The sequence below is a fragment of the Corvus moneduloides genome, chromosome 8 (genome assembly GCF_009650955.1).
Source record: "Corvus moneduloides isolate bCorMon1 chromosome 8, bCorMon1.pri, whole genome shotgun sequence".
NCBI lineage: Eukaryota > Metazoa > Chordata > Aves > Passeriformes > Corvidae > Corvus > Corvus moneduloides.
In genome coordinates this window covers 29,155,903-29,181,397 of record NC_045483.1, presented here as the reverse complement: position 1 = coordinate 29,181,397, position 25,495 = coordinate 29,155,903, and the positions used below count along the sequence as shown (strand labels likewise).

At 41.6% G+C, this 25,495-nt stretch overlaps 1 long non-coding RNA gene across 1 annotated transcript in view; it reads left to right on the top strand.

Moving 5' to 3' along the window:
* Positions 1–24,953, top strand: part of LOC116447615 — a 102,390-nt gene extending 77,437 nt beyond the window's left edge. Inside the window, exons 3-8 of the long non-coding RNA XR_004241612.1 lie at positions 3,420–3,540; positions 4,787–4,948; positions 15,745–15,902; positions 20,208–20,782; positions 22,674–22,749; positions 23,917–24,953. This is a non-coding gene — a long non-coding RNA (uncharacterized LOC116447615). The remainder of the gene's footprint in view (positions 1–3,419; positions 3,541–4,786; positions 4,949–15,744; positions 15,903–20,207; positions 20,783–22,673; positions 22,750–23,916) is intronic.
* The last annotated feature ends 542 nt before the right edge of the window (positions 24,954–25,495 follow it).

Genomic DNA, 25,495 nt, shown 5'->3' with positions numbered 1-25,495 from the left:
AAACAACAGCTTAGAGGGTTTTTTCCTTATACCCTGTTAATGACATGTTCAAGCTTTGCATTAACCACCTGAGAGACAAAATTAAGGAAGCTTTTTTTCAATGGAAAGGAATTCTCCTCATGTTTAGCACTTGTTTGATAGCTTCTTCATGGGTTTCCTCTGAGATAATTTAGAATATGGTTACATAGGTCCTAGAGATGTACTAGGACCATGCTCTAAGGATAGGAAGGGCTGGATATTGCCGTTCTCTTTGTGGTCAGTGGGAATTTTGTTAAAGCTGAGGCTTTCCTGGAACAAATCAAGACTATTGAATTTTTACTGCACCTTTTAATATTTCAATATTAATTATAATTTAATAATTAATTAATAATTTAATAATTTAATATTTTAATACTTTTCCATATCATGTAAAAACATACAATAGATACAAAAGATTTTGTAGTTGCTTCAGGGTGTTCGAAGGGTTCAACGATTGCAGTACTGGACTTGCAGGCTTTGGGAAGGTAGCAAATTGATTCACAGAAGAGGGGTGGGAGAGCACAGGGCCCAGTGACTGCCTTCCCTAGAGCCCAGGCTGTGCTTTGGTATTTAGGAATTCTCATGATTCATTCCTTCTTGTACACCTAGTCTCTTTAAAAGATGATAGGATAATATTCTTCTCTTTCCAAAAGCTGCATAGAGAGGCAATGATGCTTTCACACGTGCCAGCACCGACAGAGAATGGGGAAGGCTTGAAAATGGTAAGAAGAGGCACATCAGAATAGGCTGAACCATTTTCAGAAGGCTTTTGAAAATGACAATCCTATTTGACTCCTTTCCAAACTAGAGGAAACTTTCGCACGGTTTTCTGGCAGGATTCGCAGGTGCCCTCAGTATTCACTGGGTACAAATAAAAGACTGAAGGGGGACTTACGGCTCCCTGGTTTGAGCCTGACTTTGTTCTGGTCTTGGCCCAGACTAGAACAGCTTGAGTGCAATCCATTAGGTACGGGCCACCAGAGGCCAGCTGGGACATGCTGTGGCCACGCCTGAATGTGCTCAATGGCTCCATGGACAATTGCTTTCATAAAGCAAGACATTTTTTCACATGGAATGAATAATGCTGTCTCTTCTTTACCAGTAAGTGTTGTATGTGTGTGTACACCCGCAGGAGTGTTTACCTTCCATGTATTTGAGATGCCCTTTCTGTGTGATGCAGAGGCCAGCGACACCAGTCACTCTCTCTGGACCCTCTTTATTCCCCTCAGTAACTCAGCTGGCATCATGGTACCTGTTTCTCTACAGTGATCCTGGGGCACAAAAAAGGAGCTAATGCAAATGCCATGGCTTTTTCATCATAGCAGAAATGTGGAGAGGAAAAACAAAAATCAATGTTGTCAAGTGAGCAGAATCAATAGGGAAAGCAGAGTTAGCATCAGGCTGCTTGGAGAACGTTACCAGCAATATGAGGTCGCTTGTATCCCACAGAACAGCCACAATAAGGTGACTTAAAAACTTGCTAATGAGTCTGGCAGCCAGTAAGGGAGAGGCAGTGTGTTGAATTCACATTTGTGTCGGTTTCATCAGGCTTTACAAGCCCTGGGAGGCTTTTTAAAGGGAAGATAATGTTTTGGCTCTGTGCACTATTTGCAGCTGAGGAATAATCAGAACAGAGAAGTATGACTTGCCTTAGTGCCTGTGCCTTGCAAAGGTGCAGGCAGACACTGCAAACCCTGATCTTCTTAGTAGCTGTGTTTATATGCTATTTTCATGTTGTGCAAAGGGCACAGTTCTTAAGAGCTGACCTTTTGAACAGAATAGGAGGGCAATAACCCCTCTGGCTTGTGAGCAGAGGTCTGCAAGGAGGGGAGAGGGGTGAGCCACCAGGAGCAGCACTCCAGTGCAAACACTGTGATGCTGCTTTCACAAATTTCTGCTGGGAATTCTTTGGTGTAATTGCAAGAGTTTTGTCATAGAGAAATAGGCCATATGTTCCCTCGTTGTCTGCCTGTGTGAGTAAAAAATGACAGTCTTAACAGCAAGAAAGAGGAGGAGATGTAATATTCTAGAAAACATGGCTGGTTTTATTCAGAGGACAGAAGGTGAGTGAAATTAAGCAAAAGCTTTCTGCCTCACCAGTTTCCTCCTTTTAAGTAAAAACTTATAGACTGCTGACAACTGTTATGCAAAACCAGAATCAATAGCTCATACTAGGGCTGAAATTTCTAAAGACTGCCAGCTTGATTCATTTTTAAGTACTGTATCTGAACCACTTGTGCTGATTCAAGGTCAAAATTCGTAGATCGTATGCAGCATATGGTGAGAACCTTTGAATTGTTCCTAAAGCTCAGTGTCTTGTCCAAGCACAATGATAGCACAAATTCACTACTAGTGGTACTCTTTTTATTTGCATCTGCTCATTCAGGTGACAAGTGTAGGATCAAAGTGGCTGCTGAGGCAAACTTTGTAGCATAATGATGTTTAAGTCCATAAATCTGTGTTCAAGAAGACTGTGGGCTTAAATACTTTTTTTTCAAGGATTCCTCATAACTGGTGAGTGGTCAGTTGAAAGGAAAGAATTGTTTTCCTGGAGAAAGATGACCCTGGGCAGGTCTTTTCTTTGGACTTGTGCATTCATAGTCTAAAATCCAAACATCAGTATTATGCTTTTGTAGCACTTTGTGGATTGCATCTCTTCTTTACTAGCTGAATAGACCCTCGTAGATATTGTTGCAATGGGCAGCCTGAAATGTGAGAGAGAAACGTGCGGCATTGCTGTGCATCATATTTGTCCTGCCCTGCTGTCAAATTTGAGCCTAACAATGAGGACATCTGATTCCAGCGTGTGAACATATGTGCTGGCCATTTAGCTCCATGAACAGCGGTATTTGCAAATACTAATTTGGTGTTGAATCTCGTAATATCAAGGCCACTTCTGACTGCAGACACCTTTGATATATTTTCCAATTTAATGAAATAGGACAAAAAGCAGAAATTGCTCTTCTTGTCAGACTGAGAATTAGTTTGAATGGTGTTAGGTCAAGCCAGACACAAAAAATGTCAATAGGTCCTGTTCCCCAAAAACATGGACAGAGTGGTACATCTGAACATCAATGCATTGGGGTTATTTTGGATTAACATGAGAAGCAAACCCCAAATTCACACTTTGGTTATGGGAATTCTTCGCTAGCCTGTTGATGTCTGTCCACAGGAGCAGAAACTCTGGTTCATGGCACAGACATTGGAGTCATCTGAAGGATTTAGGCAAATAAATCTGCACAAGCTGCTGACTGCAGAAGAGAGGCTGCTTGCCATCTTGTGCCTCACAGTATACTGGACTTCCATTCTCTTGCCAGCTTTATTTTGATTGTGTTTTGCTCAATGGCAGCACTGAGGAGGAAGAATCCCCTTACAGAACTGTGTTTTAATTTCTGCCACAGGGACACAACAAAATTCCTTATGAAATGAGCAAGAAGGGAATATGTTAGCCTGCCTTACTGGAGGCCACTGTCCATCGTTCCTGCACAGTCCTGAACCTGCTTATTCCAGTCCTCCTGCATGGTGAATTTCTGTGGCTTTTCTCTGGATCTGTCCACGCCCACTTGCCTCTTCTGAGTCCACATGTGTTTTGCTGATTTCCAGCAGCTATTCCTCTATGTGGGACTTCAGTCAGGGGTTCCTGTCCTCTCTCTGTGTTAGTAGGTGGGGGGGACAGATATTCCAGGAAAACTCTCAACTTTTAATTTGTCAGTAACTGCACAGGCCAAAGTCTTTGATGATTCTAATTCAAGCACAGGTTCCCAAGTTTCCCTGGAATTTAATGGCATTTGAGACGGGGAAATGCAGACTTGGCTATAGGCACAATGCATGCTTGAAAGTTTTGAAAATAACTTTTCTCTGCCTTTGTGTCTTCACTGTTATATTCCTCTCTGTGGAAAGCTCTGCCTTTCTTAACCAACCCTTAGCTGGAAATTGATACACTTCTCTTCTAGAAAATTTGCTCTGTGGGGATTGGAATATATTAGCTCTGAAAGTTGTCGGAAATGTTTTCCATTATTATGGGAGCTTGTCAAATTCACAGTCCATGTGGAATGCAGATGCAGCAGAAACATCGACTCTTGTGTTGATGGCATTGCATTCCAATTATCCTGGTGTGGTGCAGGGGAGGGTATTTTTGGTCCTTGGGAAGCACAGTGGCATGATGCCACATGTTACAGGATCAAGCCTCTTCCCTGATTTCAGCTGTAAGTGTGGGGGTAAGTGATACATGAAATCTCAGCCTGAAGGAGTCCAGGAGCGAGCGGTGAAAGGAAACTGATGGAATTACAATAGCATATGGAGACAGAATTACAAGACTGAATTTCAATTTCAGCTACGCCTTTCCAGCCACTCAGGAGTCAATCAGGCATTTTTCATAAGCTAGGGCTCTGTATGGATTGATTTGTTATTGTTGCAAAGCCTTTTGTGCTGGGCTCAAAAGTTTTAACCCCTGCTGTGGGAACAGACCATCTCCCATCCCAGAAGCTGGGGATATTCCCAGATTTCTGCAGCAGAGCTTTGCCAGGGATGGTAACCCTCCTCTGGTCTTGTCATCGCTTGAAGGCAGGACCACGACACTGTCCCTGGCAATTACATCCCCATATAGGAGGAGCTGTGTTCCTAAGAATGAGTTCTGCTCCTAAAAAGTACTTTTGGAACACTGTGGGATAATGTTCAGTTTTTGGAATTCACCAGAGTTCATAAAGCATTCACTGGATGTTTTACTTCCAGTCATTCTGACTCTTTTCCTTTTGTTTTTTCCACAAAGGCAATGCAATTTACAATCTGTAAAGGAGACTTCTGGGGCTGCATTGCACCAGCCTGTCAATCACAGTTCAGATCTCACTGAAATACTTACATTTGGGTGCCAAAAGCCAGAGATTTCCGAAATCATTGCTTCATTCTGACAACTGAGTACCCCAGATTTGCGGTGAGTGAGGAGGCAATCCAATATTTTTATTATAGTGTTGGAAATCTTTTATTAATTTAAAATGATAGTGGCAAATAAGTTTTGTGTGAAATGTCTGTTCTGACAGGTCTGAAAAGGAAAGATGTCAGAAATATGTGTAACTAGAGGATAACTTTCCTAAACTCAGATTTGTCAACAGCAAACCAGAAGGCAGAAACAATGTGAAAATGTCATTTCCCAGTGGAACCAGTTCCTAATTGACACTTGTAGTCTGCAATGCCTGTTTCTCATTCAACAGCTTTCACAGCAGAGGTACTTAAACTTTACTCCATGTTTTCTTGTTTAGTCTCAATTTCTTACTTTGACACACAGCAGAATCCTAAGGGGAAATGAAACAACAACCCTGCTGCTTGTAAGCTGATGAAACCTTTCCGGGAGAATCAATCCAGAAGAAAACTTGATATGATAGACTGCAGCTGGTTCTATGCAAGGTTTACAGAGCAGTGTCTTGAAACATGTTGATTTTTTCTTCCCCTGGAAAATCCTCCAAGTAGAGTATGCAGTTCATTTTCAGACTGTGACTTGAAAATCTGGTGAATCCTTGCATGTTTTCAAAAGACATTACTGTTTCTCTCCCTCCCCATTAAAAAAACTGCAGATGTTGGATGAGCTGGTGGCAGTAAATGAAACTATATTTTTTGTAAGAATTTTAAACACTCAGATACTAGAAAGGAAGATAGTGGTGCTTTTTGAAAAGAAGGAAGGAGAAGATTTCCCTCAGCTTTTGAAAAATGTGGTTAAGGGAAGGGGTTTTGTGGAGAGGGAGCAGGGGCAAAGCTCCTCAAAGCAGGTGTATTACTCAAGCTTTTATTTCTGGCAAAGGTGAGATTTTAGGTTTGTCCTCAGGAAATCCCTGCTGGCTCAGGGAGATGCCTTTCTGCTTGGCTGACTCTCTTGGCTCCCAGTTTGTTATCTGGCTTCTGTGGTTCAATTCTGGGATTATGACAGTCAGGGGAAGAGCCTGGAGGCAACTGTGTGGGGACAATTCCATTGAACACCTGTCCTGACAGCAATGAACCTCACCTCAGACCTGGGATGACATTGCTTAGGTCAGAGCAGATTCCTTCTTCAAGGGGACTCGTCAGATAGTCATGGTTTTCCCTGGGCTCTGTAGGGTTTTCCTGGGGTATCGTACCTTTAGTTCTCCTCGTAGGGAGCACACATATCCCAGGCAGCTGAACTGGGGCTCCCCTGGACTTCCTGCTTGGCAAAAGTTTGTGACACCCAAAGGTGCTGGCAAGTCTGCACCTTTGATTTCTAGGCCTTAATTCAGAAGACAATTGCGTGAATGATTTAACATGAATCAGCTCCTCAGAAACCTGTTCTTGATGATGAATGTAATTATTTGCCTTTCTTCTGCTCTTCACCTGGCCACTGTAGGGTTTCAAATTATTAATATTTTGTGATCATTTTTTCTCTTCTTTCCTGCCTCTTTCCTTCATCATACTACTTTCTTCCTTTGGTCGAAGGTGCTGTAGAGGGTTATCTGGTTTTTATACTGCCATGCAGCACTCTGCTGCCTCATATGTTTGTTTGTTTGCCATTAAACTATTCATGTGTTTCATGTGGGCTATTTCCCTGTGTCTTTCAACTCCTGTTTTTTAAATAGACAAGGCAGCAAAGTCAGTGCTAGGTTTTTTCCTGCTTACAGATTCAAAGAGTGAAGATTCAGTTGGTCATCTAAAATGCAAAGTTACTTGCAGGTCTTTTCATGTAACTATGCGGGTCTTAAATCCACATGTCATAGAGGAATTTAAAGAGGGTTTTTTCCTAACAATATAAGATATAAGTAGTGCGATTAGTTTGTTTAGATGAATACTAGATCAAACTAGGAAAACATCTCCAAACTCATCTTCCACACTGAAGTCATTTTGTGTGTGACAGCTCTGTTTTTTCTGTTTACCAAAATATCTTTCATCTTTTTTTTACTTCTTTTACTGAAAGACATTTCAGTTGTTTGAAGGTCCTTGATCACCACATTCAAACTTCAGTAGTGACAGCTTCTGTGCACAGGACTCTTGTCATGTCCTTGTGCGTTTGCTTTGAGGCTCACCTAATTTAAGGTGAAAAAGAGTTTTGGGCTGCACCACATTTGTCTCTAAACTTCCAGAGCTTGTGTTGTGTGCATTCCTGGAAGCTGGAAGGCAGCAGTGGATAGGATACATGTAGGATGTTTTGGCACAAACTAAATCCACTCAGCACCAAAGAGAGAAGTCTCGCCTTTTTTGGTTGACTTTTAGCCCATGTTTCAAATTCTCCCAGCTGTCAGTGCCTGCCCTCACACATCTGGCTGAAAGATAATCTGTTTCTTTGAAGTTTAGCAGTTTAATCCAGGTTTTAGATTACATTATCTGGCCTAAATTTTCATGTTGATTTGGATGTTCCCTTTTAAGGACTGACCTCAAATGCTGAAGTGGTATGTGCAGCAGGGGCTGGCCTGTGTTTCAGTAAGGCCCCGGCCCTAGGAAAGCCGAGGTGTGTGTTTGACCACCCCTGACTTTGGCAGGACTCACAAGATTCAGGCAGAAGGGCAAAGCATGTAGAATCAGTCCCTAAATTTCACTTGGGGTTTGTCAGAGTGTTTAGCTCAGCTGCCTGATATTACACAAATCTTTAAAAATACCAGTTCTGCTTTGGTAAGAGGGAAAAAAGTTCTGCAGTGCCACCTTTCATGTGGGAACATCCCCAGTCCTTTTAGAATCATAGCTACCTTTAAGAAGGCTCCCTGTGCTGCAGGGAGTCCCAGCAGCAGGCAGGCCTTTTAGCAAATGTATTTTCTGTTAGTCTGAAAGGAGCATGCCAGTTATTCACTTCCTTTTATCAGCTCTTTCGTTTTGTTTTGTTTCCCTTGTAAAGTTTAGCACGTTTTCATCCCCACATCTTACACTTAGTTATTTCTCTTCACAGCTGCCTTGTTTCCCCTTTCAAATTGATTTTGCATGAAATCTGGTCTGTAGGTGGCCACAATTGGAACTGTTAAGAATTTATCTTAAAAACAAGAAGCTCCCTCCTGCTGTGAAGACAATTTGTTAAAATAATATGCACAATTGAATATGACCTGCTCCTTTTTTTAGGCAGCCAAAGTTTCTAAACAGAAGGGAAACTGGCCTCTCTTATCCTGAAACAAGGGCATTTTCCAAGGTTGTCTTCTCTGTAGTGTGAAATGTCTTGAATTTCACTGAAATGCAGTAAATTTCAGGTGGAATTCCTTTATACTTTATTTTGACAACCACTGAGGGAAAAGGCTTGAGGCTAAATCTGAGATCTGTATCTTGTGCATTTTAGAACTAAAAGCTCAGTGAATATACTCTTCAGGGAACTTATCCATGTGTGAGTAACACATGAGCAATTAAAAAATGAAATGATTGGCTTCATTTGGTTTGCCTGAGACTAAAAAAGGAGTAGCCTTAGCAAGCAGATGTGATGTCTTAAAGTGCCACACAGGTCTTACAAATATTTCTCTGGTTCACGATCCTTGAAAAAAATATTCAGGATGGCTGTTGCAGAAGTCACTGGAAAAAGTAAAGAAATAACACTGAAATTTGAGATACTCCTTCTGTCTTGGTTTGAAAGACAGGTGTCTGCTAAGGAAGGCAGGAGCCCCCCTTGGAATGGCAGATGTCACCCCCTTTCCCTCTGAATTATTATAATTTTGAAATCAAGGGGCTTTTAGGCAAAGATGTGGGAAATAGGAATAACAGTTCTTTACTCTCTCTCTATATATGTATATAACCAGTCAAACAAACAACAACAACTATGGCAGTAACAGCAAACACAAACCCAGTCCCAGCCTTCTCGGCTGTCAGGCCCTTTCCCCTCGGGTGCAGTTCCGCTCGCAGCCGGCAGGGGCGCTGGCGGCTCCCGGTGAGCAGGGCAGGTGCGATGGTTCCCCCGCGGCTGCAGGGGGCGCTCCGGAGCGAGCTCGGGGAGCACGCGGCACCGGTGCCCTGGGATCCCGGGAAGGGATGGAACAAAGGCTTCACAAACCCCTGGGCAGCTGATCCCGGGCTCTCGGGAACAGCAGGCTGGAACGGCAGGCTGGAGCGGCAGGGATGAGCACAAATCCCGGGTGGCAGATGAGATGCATCCAAACGGGGAACCCCCCGGGGGTTGGGGCAGGCAGGGCGAGCACGGCTACAACGCAGCGAAGGCTCGAAGCAGCAGGGCAGGGCGGCCACGGCCCAGCTCCCAGCGGGGCAGGGAAGGCGGGCTGGGGATCCTGGGGTTTTCTCCGCAGAAGGATAAAACAGTCGATGAAAACCAGCCTCCCTCTCCGGTGTTCGGGACTGACTGCCCCGCACACCCGGATGAAACAAAGGAGTACCCAGATGCACCCCACCGCCATAGGCACCTCTCTTGTTTTCTTAAGTACCCAGCCATTTGTCCCCCTAGCAACACGTATGGGGAAAATTCCTTTAACAGGAAAAAAAAAACCAACCAGGAGAGCTCCTAAAACCCCAACACCTTCTCTCAATCTTCAATACAGATATAACTCAAACCAAGACTTTGATTTGTTGATGTGAACAGAGTGGCTCATTTAATTGTTGAAACAACTGACTAACCAAGCAGCTCCCTGCCCCAGCTATCCTGTGAGGGGAAGTTTTACACCCTGTGCTCTTTCAGTTTTCCAGAGTTAAATAACACTGCTGGAAAAACAGAGCCAAGAGCGTTCACATTGTGTATATAAATCAGTGATTTGCATCTGATTCGCCAGGTTCTGATTTACTAATTAGCAAATGCTATTTAAATGTGTCTAAACCACAATTTCAAATTAGTATGTGTGGTAAAATAAACAAGCTAATTAAAAACAGGCAAATTAAAGTTCACATGAAACCGTATCTATTGCAAAAAAATCTGTTCTCTCAGTCATAGAATCCCTCACCATTTGCCTGAGTACAGAGTCATTTCTGAAGGGGGCGGCAGTGGTGCTGCAAGTCACAGCTCCTGCCTGCATTGGGAATTTCTGGTCCATGGTATCGGTATGAAATGCACCAGTACAGTTGTGTAATACACTCTCGGTATCTGGGTTACAACCAGCTGGGCTTTGCCTTTGAAGTATGCTTGGAAACACTTTCAGTCATTTTCATATATTGAATTCTCAGAGAATATTAATACCATGCTTAATGTTTTACTTACTCATATTATGAAGTGAAGTGCTCAAGTTAATTAGAAAATGTCATGAATTTCTCCTTTCTGTCACTCGGGAGTAGCATCGAGTGTCAAAGAATGTATCAACCTTTATTATCACACCCAAATGGGATTATGGAGCTACTGAGATGCACCTTAGAATTCTGATTTCCTTTTTATTCTAAGTTTTCAACAATAACTGTAGACATGCCATTCTGGCTTGTACATTACATTTACAAATTATCTGTTACAAGAGTACTACAAATATAAGACCATCATTTAAAGAGTCATTTTGATCAGATGTCAAAGACCCAGCCCAAAACTGTCTTACAAAAATAATGAACAAATTAGGACAGTTCAGTTTGGTATGAAATCTCAATTAATATCCAATCAACTCTTGTAGGCAAGATTCAGCAGAAGCATGTATATATATTCAGGCTGAAGCCCTGTAATCATCAAGTTCAGGGGAAATCACAGTCCCTCAGTATATTTAATAATAAGGTCTTTTCCTCATGAACTGATGATGCCAGCAAAAAAAGGAGGTGTTGGGTCATTGAAAAGAGAGTGGGGAGGACACTAGGCCTCAGCCAAAGCCAGGAATGATATGCTTGCCTAATTCAGGAAAAAGAAAAGGAGTAAAGGAACCGTCTTCCCTGCTTGCTCTGCAAGTTCACAGCTTGTGTTATTCACTCTTGTGAAGGAACCAAGAATGAAAACATCCAGCAGCACCAAGAAGAAACAGGTACTTAAGGTTTTCTTTCCTTGGAGCTTTAACCAAGAAGATGAGGGCAAGAACCTCAGCAGCCTGAGACTGCTGCTCACTTTTTTCTCAGCAGTGATGAGAAGGGATTTGCTATTGCAGTTTGAACACTTCCCAGGTTAAACATGGGACACTGTGTTTCTGGGAAGGGAGCACCAAGCCACTGGTAAACGGTGGTATAAGTTTGATTGATAGATTTAGCACTCATCATGTTTGTGTTCATCTTGTGACACCATACATGGCACTTTTTGGGGATGTGGAGAGGCTTCCTTGGAGTCTGGAGGGTCTTGATCTCATTGATGTTTCCCCCTCTCAGACTTCTTGCACAGTTCTACTGCAAAAAGGGGAGCTTTGCTCTTTTGTCTTTCTTTATTGCAAGGAACAGGTTTAAGAACTTTTGGCTAAAAATTCTTCCTGTTTTAAATTTTAGGACCATCTGTATTTGCCACAGGTCTGTTGGAGTCCCTGTAGAAGCAGAAAATCTGAAAGCAAGAATCTCAAGAAATCTCTATTGAGCACTGGACCCATTTCTTCTTTCCAAGCCCTAAGTTCTATAACTGCAAAATTCAAAAGTTTCGCAGAGTTGATGCATGGGGAAGCTATGTGTTTGCCACATGTTTTTTTTTTTTTTTAGTTGAATGTTCTCATCCTAAGGAAAGTAGGAAGACGTTGTTATTTTCATAGCAAAACTAGTCCTTTTTCCCTACCCATGGGGACAGCATTTTAGTCTTGGAGATAGTATGAAACAAGACTTAAAATACTTGGTTAATGCTGGAAGTTAATTGTGAATGTGGAACCCCTGCATTTGATTATAGTTGATTGGAATATGTGGCTCCCGACTAGCCTGGTTTACAAACTTTGTTTCTCCCAGAGGCTTGGTACTTCTGGGCCAAATTGTGATTTAATTTTTTTTCAGTGTAGACTTCACATGACTTCCCCCAATTCTTTCCACCTCCACAGTGAACTGAAAATCCAAGGACTGATACAGGCCAAGAAATATGAGGTTTTCACATCAATCTCCATGTTTTATTGATTTTTCTGTTGCCTCAAGCAAAAAGTAATTGTATTAAGAACTTTTACAAAGCCTGGGTGTTATTTCCATCCACTATTGCGTGTCATGGGGACAAGTCAGAGTAACTCAATTCTCCTACTGCAGAAGTGAACTACCATGAAGGGAAACACCTGTAATGAATGTCAATGAAAGAGGGTCTTCGCCCCTGAGACTGTACCAGAGCAATCAATGAAAAACATGTTCTCAGGGCCTACTAATACTGCTAAGTTAAAATTAAAAGCACCAAAGTCCTGGTGTTTGGGACACCAAGAGAAGAAACTTACAGTGCTTCATACAGTGCGACCCTAGAATAAATCCCCAAAATAAATTTATTCATTTTTTTTTACCAACTTGTCTTCAAAGCTTTACTTTGATTCTGTAGCTTGCCCTTTTTAGCTTCACACTTATTTTCCTTTTTCCTTCCTAGTTTTGCCTCTTTAGTTACTGCTGGCTGTGGCCCTGGTTAAAAGAGCAAGTTTTCTTTTGCCTCTTGCAGACCTCTCCAAGATCCTGTAATCCAGGCTGTATGGCTTCTTGTGATTCCCAAGGGAAGCCTGCTTAGAACTGACATTGAATGGAGTGTAGTGTGAGACACCAGCTTAGCAAAATTTCCAGAAGGAGAGTCATGAGGTCTGTTGCAAATGGTGTCAGGGCTTAGAAAAATACCTGCTGCCTGCAAAATCCCAGAAAATAGGTGTTGGAACTCTCCAGCTGTCATCGGGATTTCCATCAATGCACAAAGGCATCTGGATGTACCTATATATAGATATATATATATATTCACACAATATATACACAATTTACCTGAATAATTTTCTTTTGCACCAATGTCAGCAAGTGTTAGCATGACAAGGAATTCACCTTTAAGACTTCATCAGGGTTTGAGGCCATCTGTCCTTGATTTGCAGAAGTGTTTCTGATTCAGGGCACTGTTGAACAAAACTTTCACCATGATTTTCTCTCCTGGGCTTTGTGGTCCTTGGAAGGATCACAGCTTAGGAAGTTAAACTTCCAGATGTTTTCCAGTCACAGCCTTCTCCTGTCAACAAGATTCATCTCCCTGCAAACGAATTTAGATGTCCTTAGAAGGAGGAAAAGCCTTTGGCATAACCTTGAACTGTCTGGCAGCGCAAGGTTGACTTATGTGGAGGATGGTCTAATCTGTTCAGTGTTTCATCTCAAAAGCTGTCAGAGCTGTGAGTGTTCTGACGTGTAACTAAACCCAGCAGTGATTTGCAGATTTCTTAGCTACAAAGCAGTTTAGGTTTGAAGGCAAGACAGACTTGAGGACTGCAGTGTGGACTGCTGTGAGTTAGCTGAAGGTCTGTCACATGTCCGTGTTTCTGCTTTGAGCAGCGAATTGTGTACACACGTTCCGCAGGTATTCTCCAGCAGCTTAGGGATGCTTCATCTCTCCTATCTCCCTTGTAGCCATGTCCACTTTCACTTTCATTAGTCCTGTTCTTTTAACTGAAAACTCAGTCTCTGTCTTCTTGAGATGCCTCCAAGAAGTACTCTGGAGCTCCAAGAAGCCGTAATGTAACTCACTAAAGGACACCGTTCATTTCCTCTGTGATTGCTGCTGAAGTGACAACGGATCACCTGCACAGAGGTGGTTTTGGGTAGAATACATGCTTTTTCTTTAATGGAGGTGGTAGAAAGAGAAATAGCAACTTGCTAATATTATATTTTCAACCCTCTAGGAATGGCACTGAGTGTTTGGGAAGAGTTTCTTACCGGGTATCATTTAGAAAATGTGCTGTAATGGCCCTTTCACTATGAAGGGTATTTCTTGAGTATGTAGCTTCCAGCCTCAAATCAATCACTGGCTGGCATGAACTGTCATAATGATAAAGAATTGAGCACTAAAATAAAACACATATGTATAAAGGCAAGTGAACAGCCTTGATTTCTGTGTATATATTACATTGCAGTACCAATATAATTCTTTACATCTCTTATTCTCCCTTATTTACCTCCCTCACCACAACAAGTACATCAGGGATTTTATTAATTCAAAAGTAGAAAGAAATGTTCTCAGAGCTTTCTGTCCTTAAACAGAGAGACATAAATTGCTCCTGGTTGATCCAGGCTTGACTTTGTCCTGCTCACGGAAAGGAGCCAAGGTATCTGTGTCACCCTGGCCACTAAGCTTGTCAAGTGTAGGAAAGTAACACAGAAACATAAGGAGTCCAGAATACTCTGATTGACCCAGAAACATATTTCCTCATCTTTGTATATTGAGTACAAACTATTTTTGTGATACTCATGTTTCAGAATTGGACAACTTTTTAAAACTTTAACTTTTGTGCAAGAAGAAAAACGTATTTTCCACCCAGATTTAACTTTTTTATGTGCCATTTAACTTACTGCTAGAGGAGGGGGGAACCTTTCCTTGCCCTGTTCAGAAGCACTGCGAGAATCTGAGCATTCTCTTACAGAGAAATGTTTCTCAGGGGCTTGTCTGAACACCAGGTAAGGTCAGTCATCTGTGCATGGAGGGAGCAGAATATGATACAGCAGGAAATATAAAGATGCAAGATGCTGCTTATGGCAACTGAATTTCAGAAGGTAAAAGTGAAATTGTGAACTTTGGGTTGAAGTAAAGAGAGTCCAATAACCTTTTCACAAAATTGGATTTTTTTTTTCTGTTGTGCCAAGCAAAATCTTCGACTTTTAATAACTGGTTTATTTTGATTGCAAACTGTGGTACAATGTTTAATAAAACCCTGAGATGAGCTCAGCTGGTCAGAGCATGGTGCTGGTAACACCAAGGTCATAAGTTTGATCCCGGTACAGGCTATTCACTTAAGAGTTGGACTTGATGATCCTTGTGGGTCCCTTCCAACTCAGAATATTCTGTGAAATTATGCAGCAGAGAAATAAGGAGTAGTGATTGAGCCACATGGAATAAATTAGATGTCAGAGGAGCTGCTCTGCTATCAGCAGGTTTCTGTAATGTTATCACATCCTTATTCATCAGGTTATGCTTCTCACAGCTGTAAGCACTACGGATAGAATGATAAAGAACCTTCAGCTGTACTTCAGGCTTCGAAAACAGTGGTGCTGTTGCAATGATGCTTTTGTTCTGCATGTTTACCGGACAAAATGTACTGTATTTAATTTTTTTTTTTGCAGGATAGTACAGTTGTTTTTTTCAAATATCAGGGAAGTTATCAAAAGGAAGTGGTGCTCGCTCAGATGTAAGCTGCACAAATGAAACCTAGGGGTTCTTTTAATGGCATACCTATTTTCAAGATGTTCCTTGCTGTTTCTGTGATCATATTTGAATAACCTCACAAGGTATTGGAGGGAAAGGCTATTTCATTCTCCCATCTCCACCACCTCTTCTGACACACGCAAACTGTGAACTGTGGTACTGAAGTGTTGGAAATGTTTTAGGTTGTATAGAGGACAGAAGAGAGTCCACATTTCCTCTATAAATAGAGGTCCTGGAAGGTAAGAACAAAAGCAAGTTTACAATCCAAATGTAAACTTGTCTGGCTTTCTAGCAAGAACCAGCTGCCTGATCCAGCAGTCTCTCTGCTCTCCAGACAGTTCTGTTATCACTTGCATGGTTAAACATGCCTTACCAGAGAGCCAACAAAGGCACTCTCTTTCAGAAGCAATCACTATTATGCTGCGGGAGGTGAAATGCAGTTCACTGCCCTGGCCATTCTGGGTGAGTGCAAAAGGTGCTCTTGTGATGGCCACAAGAACCTGGGCAGTTTCTTCTCCTCCTTTCAAGAGTTGTTTTAGTTTAAACTGCTTTTATATTTGAGCTGTAAACTCCAAGTCACATTTTTGCTTTTTTTCTAGCCTAGGACTCATGGAAGGTATCTTACCCTGCCTGTGTTAATGCCTCTGACATTACTGAGAATATTCCAGAAGTGACACAGACAGAATAGTCCTGAGCACCAGATAACAGATCCATGGGAAGAGTGCCAAGACACAAAGGGATGTGTTCTTCACTGGAGGTAATTTCTTTTTCATTTTCACATTTCTTTACCTGCCAATTCCAATTGTCTTGCAGCATGTTTGGAAAGATATTTTACAAAATATGGCCCCAGCCCTGAAGTCAGAAAGAAGTGTGTGACCTTTCTGTCTGTGTGAGGATCCTTTTTATTCCAGTGACCCTCTGCAATGGTATTGGGGTCCTTTCTCACATGTCAGACTGACATAGGTGAAACAGAGAACTTGTGAAGATGGCACATTCAGTCTTGTGCTGCCTAGATTCTTTTGGGAAGGCTTCCAAACAAAATTCGTAACAAGGAGTTGAGAAAAGTAGGTTGTTCCATCCTGGAAACAACTAGGGATTGCCAGCTTATTGAGGCTACAAAACAGGCACAAATGAAATTCACTATTCTTGTGCCTCTTTTTCCTTTGTGCAAGGGTCATGTGAAGCAGGGAACGGTTCTCCCTCCCTGTTGGGGAATTCTTTAGACAAGGGGAAGGAAAGTTTGCTGCAAAAAGAAAATTCCTCTGAAGAATAGCTTGGTTACTTTGACAGTAGAGTATTGCTGGTGGAGACACAGCCTAGGGCTGATCTAGGCTGCAGCTGGATTTCATTTGCCTGAAGAACTACCAGTGGAAAGAGCAGTTCCCTAGCTGAAATATAAAGAAACTGTGGAGAAGGACTTCTGGAGGGAAATATAACATATTTAAAATGAAGAATAAACCCATGTGAAAGAAAGAACTCTCTTTTCTCCCCTTCCCTACTGTTCCTACAAGGGACATGTCTGTTCTTTGTTCAGCTTTTCTTCTTTCTTTCATTGCATTGTCTCTTCTGCCTTCACAGCTGTGTTCTCCAAAGGGTTTGTTGCTGCAGAATTACAAGGAGTTCCTATAAATCTCACAGCTGCCATTCATCTAGGCTCTGCTGGTCTCACGAATTGCTAAGATTTAGATGCCTTGTCAGAAGGTGTCCTGTGTGGCTGGGTCAGCATTCTGCCAGACTCTCCTCCCTTCCCCTGTTGCCACCATGCTGAGCCCTGAAATTTCCATGCTGTGCTGGGACAGTGCTCAGCACTTCTCTGCGCAGGAGACAGACTCCAGGGAGAAGGCCTTTTATCTACATATAGGAAATTAAATAGCACATCACCCCACCCATCCAAATACAGTCTGTTTTCTGAAATGAAGTTCAGAGGTGTTAAGCAGACTGCATTAGAGAATCAGCAGCCCTACGTCAGCCCAAACTTGTTGATCAGACTCCAAAGGCTTCTGATTAGTCCATAAAATGGGAGCTGCTCCTCGGAATCAAGCCTTATTTTGTCTTCCAGTCAGGTCAGGAAGCCAAACCCTTTCTGTCTGTCACATCAAAAACCTACGTGTGAAGCCTCAGTTCATTGAAAAGTTTCACTGAGCAGCTTATCTCACCATAGAGTATTCCTTACTACCTACACACCTTTACTGGATACTTGAAAGTTATAGATCTTCTCTTTGGGTCTGAGAAAGAAGTAGACTTGGAAATAATGCCAATCAATGTTTTCTTGTAGCAGCATAAGATAAGGTCATGCCAGGGAATAGACAATACAAAGATAATAGGCAGGCTGGTTTTTATCTCATTGAGAAGTTATAAGGGCAGTTAAACTTTCTAGGGATTTTCTCATAAACCCCAGAAAATGCCACTAATCTCATAATGACTCACATAAAGATAATGTAGAGAGAAGTCTCCTGCAAAAAAAAAAGTAAGCTCAGAGCAACACACAGGAGCTTATATTTGGATTGAAATTGGCGTAATTCAACACTGAAGGCCAAACTTTCTGCTGGGAAAATTCAATCTAAAATACAGTGCAAAGTCCATCAGGCTCATTTGGAAGCTGTAAATTAATTCAGTTTTTCATACTGAAAGGGGGTGTGGAGGGAAAAACTTTTCCAAACATGAGTGATGTTGCTGCAGATATGTAAAACTCACTTGGTGTGTATAACACTCTTTGGATAATGACTAAAACATTTAAAACAAGGCCACAGGCAGCAGGATCAAATTCATTACGAGACAGTGTGCAAATTCCTTTTGAAAGGTAGTACTGCCATCATTAGGGTCACACATGAGAAGATTATTTAGAGCTTTTACCTCCTGCTGAGACCTGGTCTTTGTAGCTGACCAATGAGCAGAAACTCTGAATTAGAGAGAGGGAAATGCTGATCTGCTTTGTGCTATTTAAGGGGCTTGGAAAGGTTTAACCTACTGAGTAACTTAAACAAATGCCTTGAGACTTTTCAGATTCAAGCAAACATCAGTCAGTCAATCAAACCCTCAAATTTGCCAACCAACGGTGCAAAATTCACCATTAAAATACCTTCAATACTTGAGTGAATATGCAGTCAGCTACTTTTGCTATTTGTATGTTATCTTTCTTCCATTTCTTTTATTTCATTGGTCCTTGAAATTCCCTTTATTTTATTATGAAAGCTGACAATACTAAGTAGCTTTATTAATCCTTTCCCCCTGGCTTTCCCAGTAGTTTAATCAGATGTTTACTAGAAAATAAGCACAGATTGAAAGCTTCCTAATCCATATGATACAGCTATCCCTGTCAGAAACACAAAACCTAGCCGGTAAAAGCAAAACCAATGATTCCCTATGGAATCAACTCCGTTGAAATTCCAGGTCCTACTTTTGAGAACTTTTATACAAAATCCTGGTTTTCTGCTTGTGCAGCGAAGGATTTCAAGAGCTCATTTGAGACCAAATGAGTGGCAGCCCTCCCTTCTTTCCCCTTGGTCATGCCAACCATCAAGTGGTGGCCATCAAGAGTCCTGGCTGTTCCATACCACAAGGGATGCGAGCTGGGAGGAGAAAAATTGCTCCTCATAGATCACCTGATTTCTGCAACTGGAACCTAAGGGTGAAATCTGGAAGGCTACAGAGGGCAGAACAGGAACAGACATTTACAAAGAGATGTGAAAAGAACTATAACAACCCTAAACACTCACATTTACACAAAAATTCTCTTGCATGCAGGCACAGGTAGAGTCATATTTCCAGGAATTCACATACAGTGAACTACAGCACTGAAATATGACGCTAACTTTGAATAAATTGGTGGTTCCAATCTCATCTTTCATAAAGGTTAATGACAAAACCCTTTTGAACATCTCAGATTATCTGCATTCTTGGATCTGAAGCTTAGGAAGTGACATTTATGAGATTTTGGCTTGTGCTTGCCATATAAATGACAGAATTCAGTTGGCACAAGGTACCAAGATGCAGAAATGCTTTTAATAGTGAATAAACAAGTCATGCCTGGGATATACACTGCTTTTCATGTGGCTTTGTGAATCTTCAAATTGTTATTCATATATAATTGCCAGGTAAGGCTGCAGGCTCTCCAGGGTATGGCAGTCACCATTTTACTGGCTGGTTGTTCTCATTTCTCTGCAAAAGTTGTGTGACAGAGCCAAACGTAAGAGCAGAGGGAAAAAAATGGGTGGTAGAAACTGATAGTGAAAGCAGCAATTAAAAAAAAAATAGTGAGAGTTTTCATGCGCATCTCCACAAAGGTTATACATCATTGATGACAAAAATTGAAAGAAATTGCAGCAAAACCACAAAAATAACCACCTTCCAACATCATATTTGCTTGGTGGTGTTGCATGTTTAATCATATTTTTCATCATCCTCTATTGTCATGACTAGGAAGAAATGAGCTTGTGTGGCAGCAGAGCGATCAGGACAGATGGGGTGTGGACTCAAAATACTTATTGTGTATGGGGGATGAGTCAGGTATTTTGCACTGTTGTTATGGCAAGAAGATCATATAAACCTTAGAGGGTCTTAGCACAGAGATGAGCGTGGTAGCAAAAGTTGGAAAAAACCTTCAGTTATTTCAAAGTTTTTCCTGCAGCTACCATCAGGAACTGAAGGGCAATTGGGTTTGATTTTTCATTTAGCAATCATGTTTTGAGCAGGAGCTGACTTTGCCCAGCTTTCCTATTTCTGCAGCAAAATATTCCCATTTCTAATGATGCAGAGCTATGTGGGCACAAGCACTTGGCCAGTGCATCAGGTTCCTTGCCAAACTCTGAGCCTGCACACAACTCTTCAAAGACAGCTTAGTTGCACAATGGAGGTGAAGCATTTCTGTGTGTTAGACAAACAGTCATGGCATTGTGGCCATGAGATCTCTACCAGAAGTAGTTTACAGTTGGAGTAAGTCACAGGAAGGGAAAGCATAGTGCAATTTTAGTGTATGTTTTCTATATGCCAGGTTAGATACAAACTCTGTATAAAAATGTCCTTGTGATTTCTCTTGCTTTGTTTGTTTGTTTCTTTGCTCCAGAAGATGCACAGGACCAATTGGAGTTCTAATGGTCTGGTATTGATCTGGAAGTCCTTGTTCAAAATCCCTTCAGACACAGCCTTTGCGGTCTGCTGACAACGCAGCCCCTCCGAGGGCAGGAATGAGCGTTACAGAAGCAGAGCATGCAAATATCATCTGCAATTTCTCCAGCGTCCTGCAGCCCTGGCTTCAGGCTCCACCTAGGAATCGAGCATCCACCACCCAGATGTTCAGCCTCAGTTGGCTGCTAGGGATATTGCCTTTAAGCAATTGCTTGCAAAGTTTGGAGAATCAAGGTTTAATGTGTTCCCAGAAGCTTGCACACTGTCCTGCAGGATATTTTTGCAATATTGCTATGCCAAGGGAACATGTTAACAAATACATCTGGGGTTTTTTGTTTTTAGGTAATTTCTTCTGTCTGTTCTTTCCCTTTTGAAAGAGAAATGAACTCTGTGCATGTTTGCAGGTTTCTGCCAGCAAGAGAACCTTTTGAAAGTGAGTGGACAGGAGCTGCACAAACATTAAAATACACTGCTCTCCATCAAAGTTAAGAACCTGTATCTAAACTTGGCCAGGTTTGTTCATGACTGCTACTGACCCCTGAGCAAATTTGCTTTGGCAGGTGCTTTCACGTGTACTGAAAGCTTGAAAATTACTGTAACTGTCCTTTGTTTCATGCATGTGACCTGTTGTATCTGCTTATTTTTGTAGGTACTTACGTTTTGCCACAGCTTGGCGGTGTAATTGTTAAAAAGAGCTTCTTCTAATTACAGCAGGAGAAAAAAACCCCTCAGACTATGCTAAATCCGTATGTTTGCCTGTCTGACCTCAGCAGTGCAGTCCCTGGTTGCTTCCCTTGAACTATTTTTTGGCATTCATTCCCTCCCCATCCTGGTCCTATGAATATTTCAGTCCTCCTTTCTGTATTTATTCTGTTCTTTGCTTCTCCTCCCTCTTTCATACTTTTGCCCAAATGATTGAATACTAATTTTTTTTATGCACTAAACTAATGTTTAACACTCACTTTGCAGGCTTATCTCTCTTTTTAATGCAATCTAATGGTTTTCTCTGCTTCGTTTGTTCTCACCTTTCCACTTAACTCTCTCTGATACCACACCTCTTAGTTCCTCTTCTCAAATATCTCTAGAAATGAAAAGACTTTTGACTTCTTGTCATAGCAAACCAAGATGTCATACATGAAATCCCTATTTGTGCTTGGTCTTTGCATATTAAGTGCTTTAATTAATTAATTTTGAGTTAAATATTTTTAGATTAAATCTTAAAATTAACCCATCAGCCCAGGTACAAAAATCCAGTTCCATTATCAGTGTTTTCAATTGTTCAAAGTAGTTTATTAAGAGAGTTGCACCCTTCCCAGTTAAAAATTCCCCAGTTAAAAATCACTAACTTGCCCCTTTCAAACTTCAAACCACCGGTACACCATAAGAGTTACCTTTCCTGTGTTTACTGTACACTTTTACAAGTGTTTTAAGATGTGTTGGATGTATTTTAAGACCTTCCTTTTTTTAAGTGTTTTCACTTGCATTCTGATTCCAAGGCCAAAAAACCCCAGTTCTAATAGCCAGCAGCTATTTTTAGCCACAGAGCCATTACTCTGCAGGCAAGCTCCATGGCAACCTGAATACCTGAATTTTAATGAAGGCATTGTAGCTCCCTTATCTCAACCAATACCACCCCTCTGACAACGATGAGCCATTGGTGGACGGAGATGATCTATCAGAGGGAAAGCACCAATCACTTACAACCGAAGGGGCGGGCTGTGGGCGGACTGGGGGGTGAGGGGGGGCGGAGCAAAGACACTATAAAAAGAACGAGGCAGAGAGGCGGGGTCTCTTCTTCCTCTCTCTCTCTGCAGGCTACCTGTAGTAGATGTCGGTGCTGGGCATTCAAAGCCTTACTCCTTTTAAGGGGCCTTTAGTAATTTTTTTTAAGTCAGCCCAGCACTGCAAGTTCTTTTTCTCTACCTGAGGTCTAGTGCTGTCTCAGCCAGAAGATCTCAAATCCCTGCGCTCCTGGGGCATACCATCTACTGAGCCATAGGATCCCAAATTTTTATATTTTTCTAATTTCTGTAATTTTTCAATTTTTCTGTTTTCAATAAATTAATCTTTTTAAGAGTTGTCTCATTTCTCACACAAGACTTCTCCCTTTTCTGATGTGAGACCTGCAGCCCAAAAGATTCCCTCGCTTGTCCTGCTGAGTCTGGAAAGTCTGTTTAGAGACTAACAGGTGAAGGGAAATAATGGTGCCGTTTCTTTGCTTGTCTGTATTGGATTTACAGAGGAATCTGGGATGATTTTGGTTTGCACATACCTTACCAGTGAGGGAACAGCTCCAGCCACACAGGGATGACCTCCTTAGTCTCTCAGTCTGGATTAAGGCAATTGCAATCACACCTCATCCAGAACTGTCACACCTTTCTTAGCTCTCTTTTTCCTTCCACAGTGTGCAGTAATCAATATCCTTTCACTGCATATGGTGTTCCTCTGAAGTTTAAGTGCTAATGGTGCCATTTAGCAAGGTGAGCTGCATCAACTATATACAATATAAGTGTAAATTGGAAATTGTTTAAGCTTTCAAATTTGTTTTATGCCATTAGATTTGCTCATGATTCATTTGTCATTCTAATTGGATTCTAACATGTACTTTACATTTCAAAACTTGAAATTATGAAGACTGCATAACAAAGAATGCTTAAGAACAGGCAGCTCTCCAAGCTGTGTTTAATTTACAACAGATGAGTAAATGAGGAAGGTGAAGAGTCACAAAAATACTGAGTAACAAAGTGATGCTGCCTTAGAAATCCAGTGATTAATTGCGATGATAATAAGAAGAGCGATTAAGTTGATTTATTTAAATCCTCCTGTAGTATTGGAATAGCTCAATTGAACAGGATGCAAGGATGATTTTTACCCTTGGTCTTCCAACTTTTTAGATCTTTCTTCTACTCTTGATTGACTTGACTTTGCACAGGATTACCTGAGGAGTAAATGGAAAACTGTTTCTGCTAGAAATAGAGCAGGACAATAACTTGTTGATTCTCCTTCTGAAAAACAGCAGAAGAGCTGTAAGTCCGTGTGAGAAGGGTGTGTTTCTGACTGTGGGAATCTGGCTGACCACATTAACTTACAGCAAAGTTCTTTAGAGGATCCTGAGGTCTCCATGGGCCTGAGCCTGTTCCCAACCATGGGCAGTATCTTTGTGTACCCTGGCAGACTTCAGACTTCATAGACTTTATGTCTCCTTTTCAATGCAGTCACTGCAGTTGCATAATCATGAAAACTCAAAGTGTATTTTATTCTAGTGCTTTGAGACCTTAAAACACAAAACCGTATATATATCACAGTAGCATTTCATGCTGTATCTTGAAAACAGATAATTGAATCATAAGCTGTTTTTTCAGCCAGCTAGGAAATGGGCAAGTTTGCACTGGTGGCCTGCTAATAGCGGACTGGGGCGTAGATGGAGTTTGTTTCCATTGCCCAGGGTGTTATGCCAGTGACCGCAACACCGTCTGTTCATTCTTTCCCAGTCTTGTATTCTGAAGTGTAGAAGTCAAATCTTAGAGAACAATGTTCCGCTGCACTTCTCTGACAGTTAAAAGTACACCACTGAAAAAACCCTATCCCTTGTTTGGGATAGTCCTTCGTCCATTTTTTGATCTTTTTGTTTTCTCTCCTCTGTCCAGCACACCCATCTTTGTGTGAAAACCCTTTCCTTGAAGAACCCAGCAAAGGCATGTACACTGAAGTCAAGGGTACATCAACAGGCAAGCATATTAAAAAATAAATTCCCTTTATTATCTATGACGTATTTTTACAACAAAGAATATTTAGCACTTCAAGTATGAATACAGAAAAATTTACATAGGTGCTGCATGTTTTTAGACCAGATGGGCCTTTTAGGCAAGAGACAAGAACATACTGGATATAGCAAAGCAAATTTGCATTTTTTTAAGGTTCTTTTTTTTTTTTCCCGTGTGTTATTTCCCATGAATACATCAACAGAGAGTTGTGCTTCTCTTTCTCAACCAAGTGTAATCCAGGCAGCAGATGTGCTGATATCCCCATGTTGCTCTGCCAAAGCAGTGCTCACCGAGCCATATGGATGGATTGATATTTCTGAGGTACCAGCTCCAGAGGTATCCAGGCCTTTCCCTATCAGCTGTAACATGACAGAGGAGCAACTGTTTATGGTGGTGATTTGAATAACTCTGGTGTTCATTCCCAGGAGTTGGAATGTGACTTCTGAGCAGTTCTTAGTGAGCAGCAGCTCCTTACCTGGGCTCATCTCAAATCACTGACTCCCTAGTGAAGAATCCCTGCAGTGAGTGATGGAAAGCAGCTGAGTAATTCGAAAACAACAGTTCTGGGTAACATTAGTCACAATTGGTATTATAATGATTTCCAGATGAAGGTTCACCGTTGTGCAATGTGCTATATAGACCGTGTGAGAAATCACAGTCATCTTCTGTTGCATGAGGGCCTTGCTGCCTTTGTACAATCATGGCTCGGGCCTGTCACTTCGGCTAAGTAGAGAAGGACTATGGGAAAGAGACACAGTTGAATTAGGGGTAGAAAAACATGCTGTGTGTTCACATCGTGGTGTGTGGTGGTTGGTTGAGTTATGTTTGTTGTGCTTTAAAACTGTGTAACCTGATAACAGTGCTTTAAAGTGCTTTAAAAGGCCGGGTTTTTGCAATAAAGGGCTCTCCTTTGCACCTGCCTGGGGACTCTGCGTCGCTCATTATTGCAACAATCTTCCGCTTTGGAAGATGGCTTTCTGAGAGGACCACTCATTCCCAGCAACTTGGGATTTTATGGAATCCTAAAATGTTCCCCTACATTCATAATGTTCCCCCCACCACCCAGTATTCCCAGCTGCAAAAGTCTTTATTACAGGAAGGAGCAATTTAGTTTCATTTTTTGTCCAGAAGGACATCACGTCTGCTTTCCCTGGTACTGTGGTTCCCTGATCAGCCAGACAGTTTGTTACAGGGCTGTGTGCTGAGAGAGTTTTTCCAAGGAAAATGTAAACACAAACCAGGCCAGAACATTTTTTATCTTCATTTGCCTTACAAATTGTCAGCTTCTCATCAGAGAATGTGAAGAGCTTAACTTAAAAAGAAGTTATTGAACAGATTTTTTAGGAACATATAATATATACCACGAGAAAGACAAATTTCATGAAATGTTTTGTTTTGTCAGAAACTCATTTTTCCCTGACAAATGGATTTCAGGGGGAATTTTCCAGAAGGCCCTACTCAT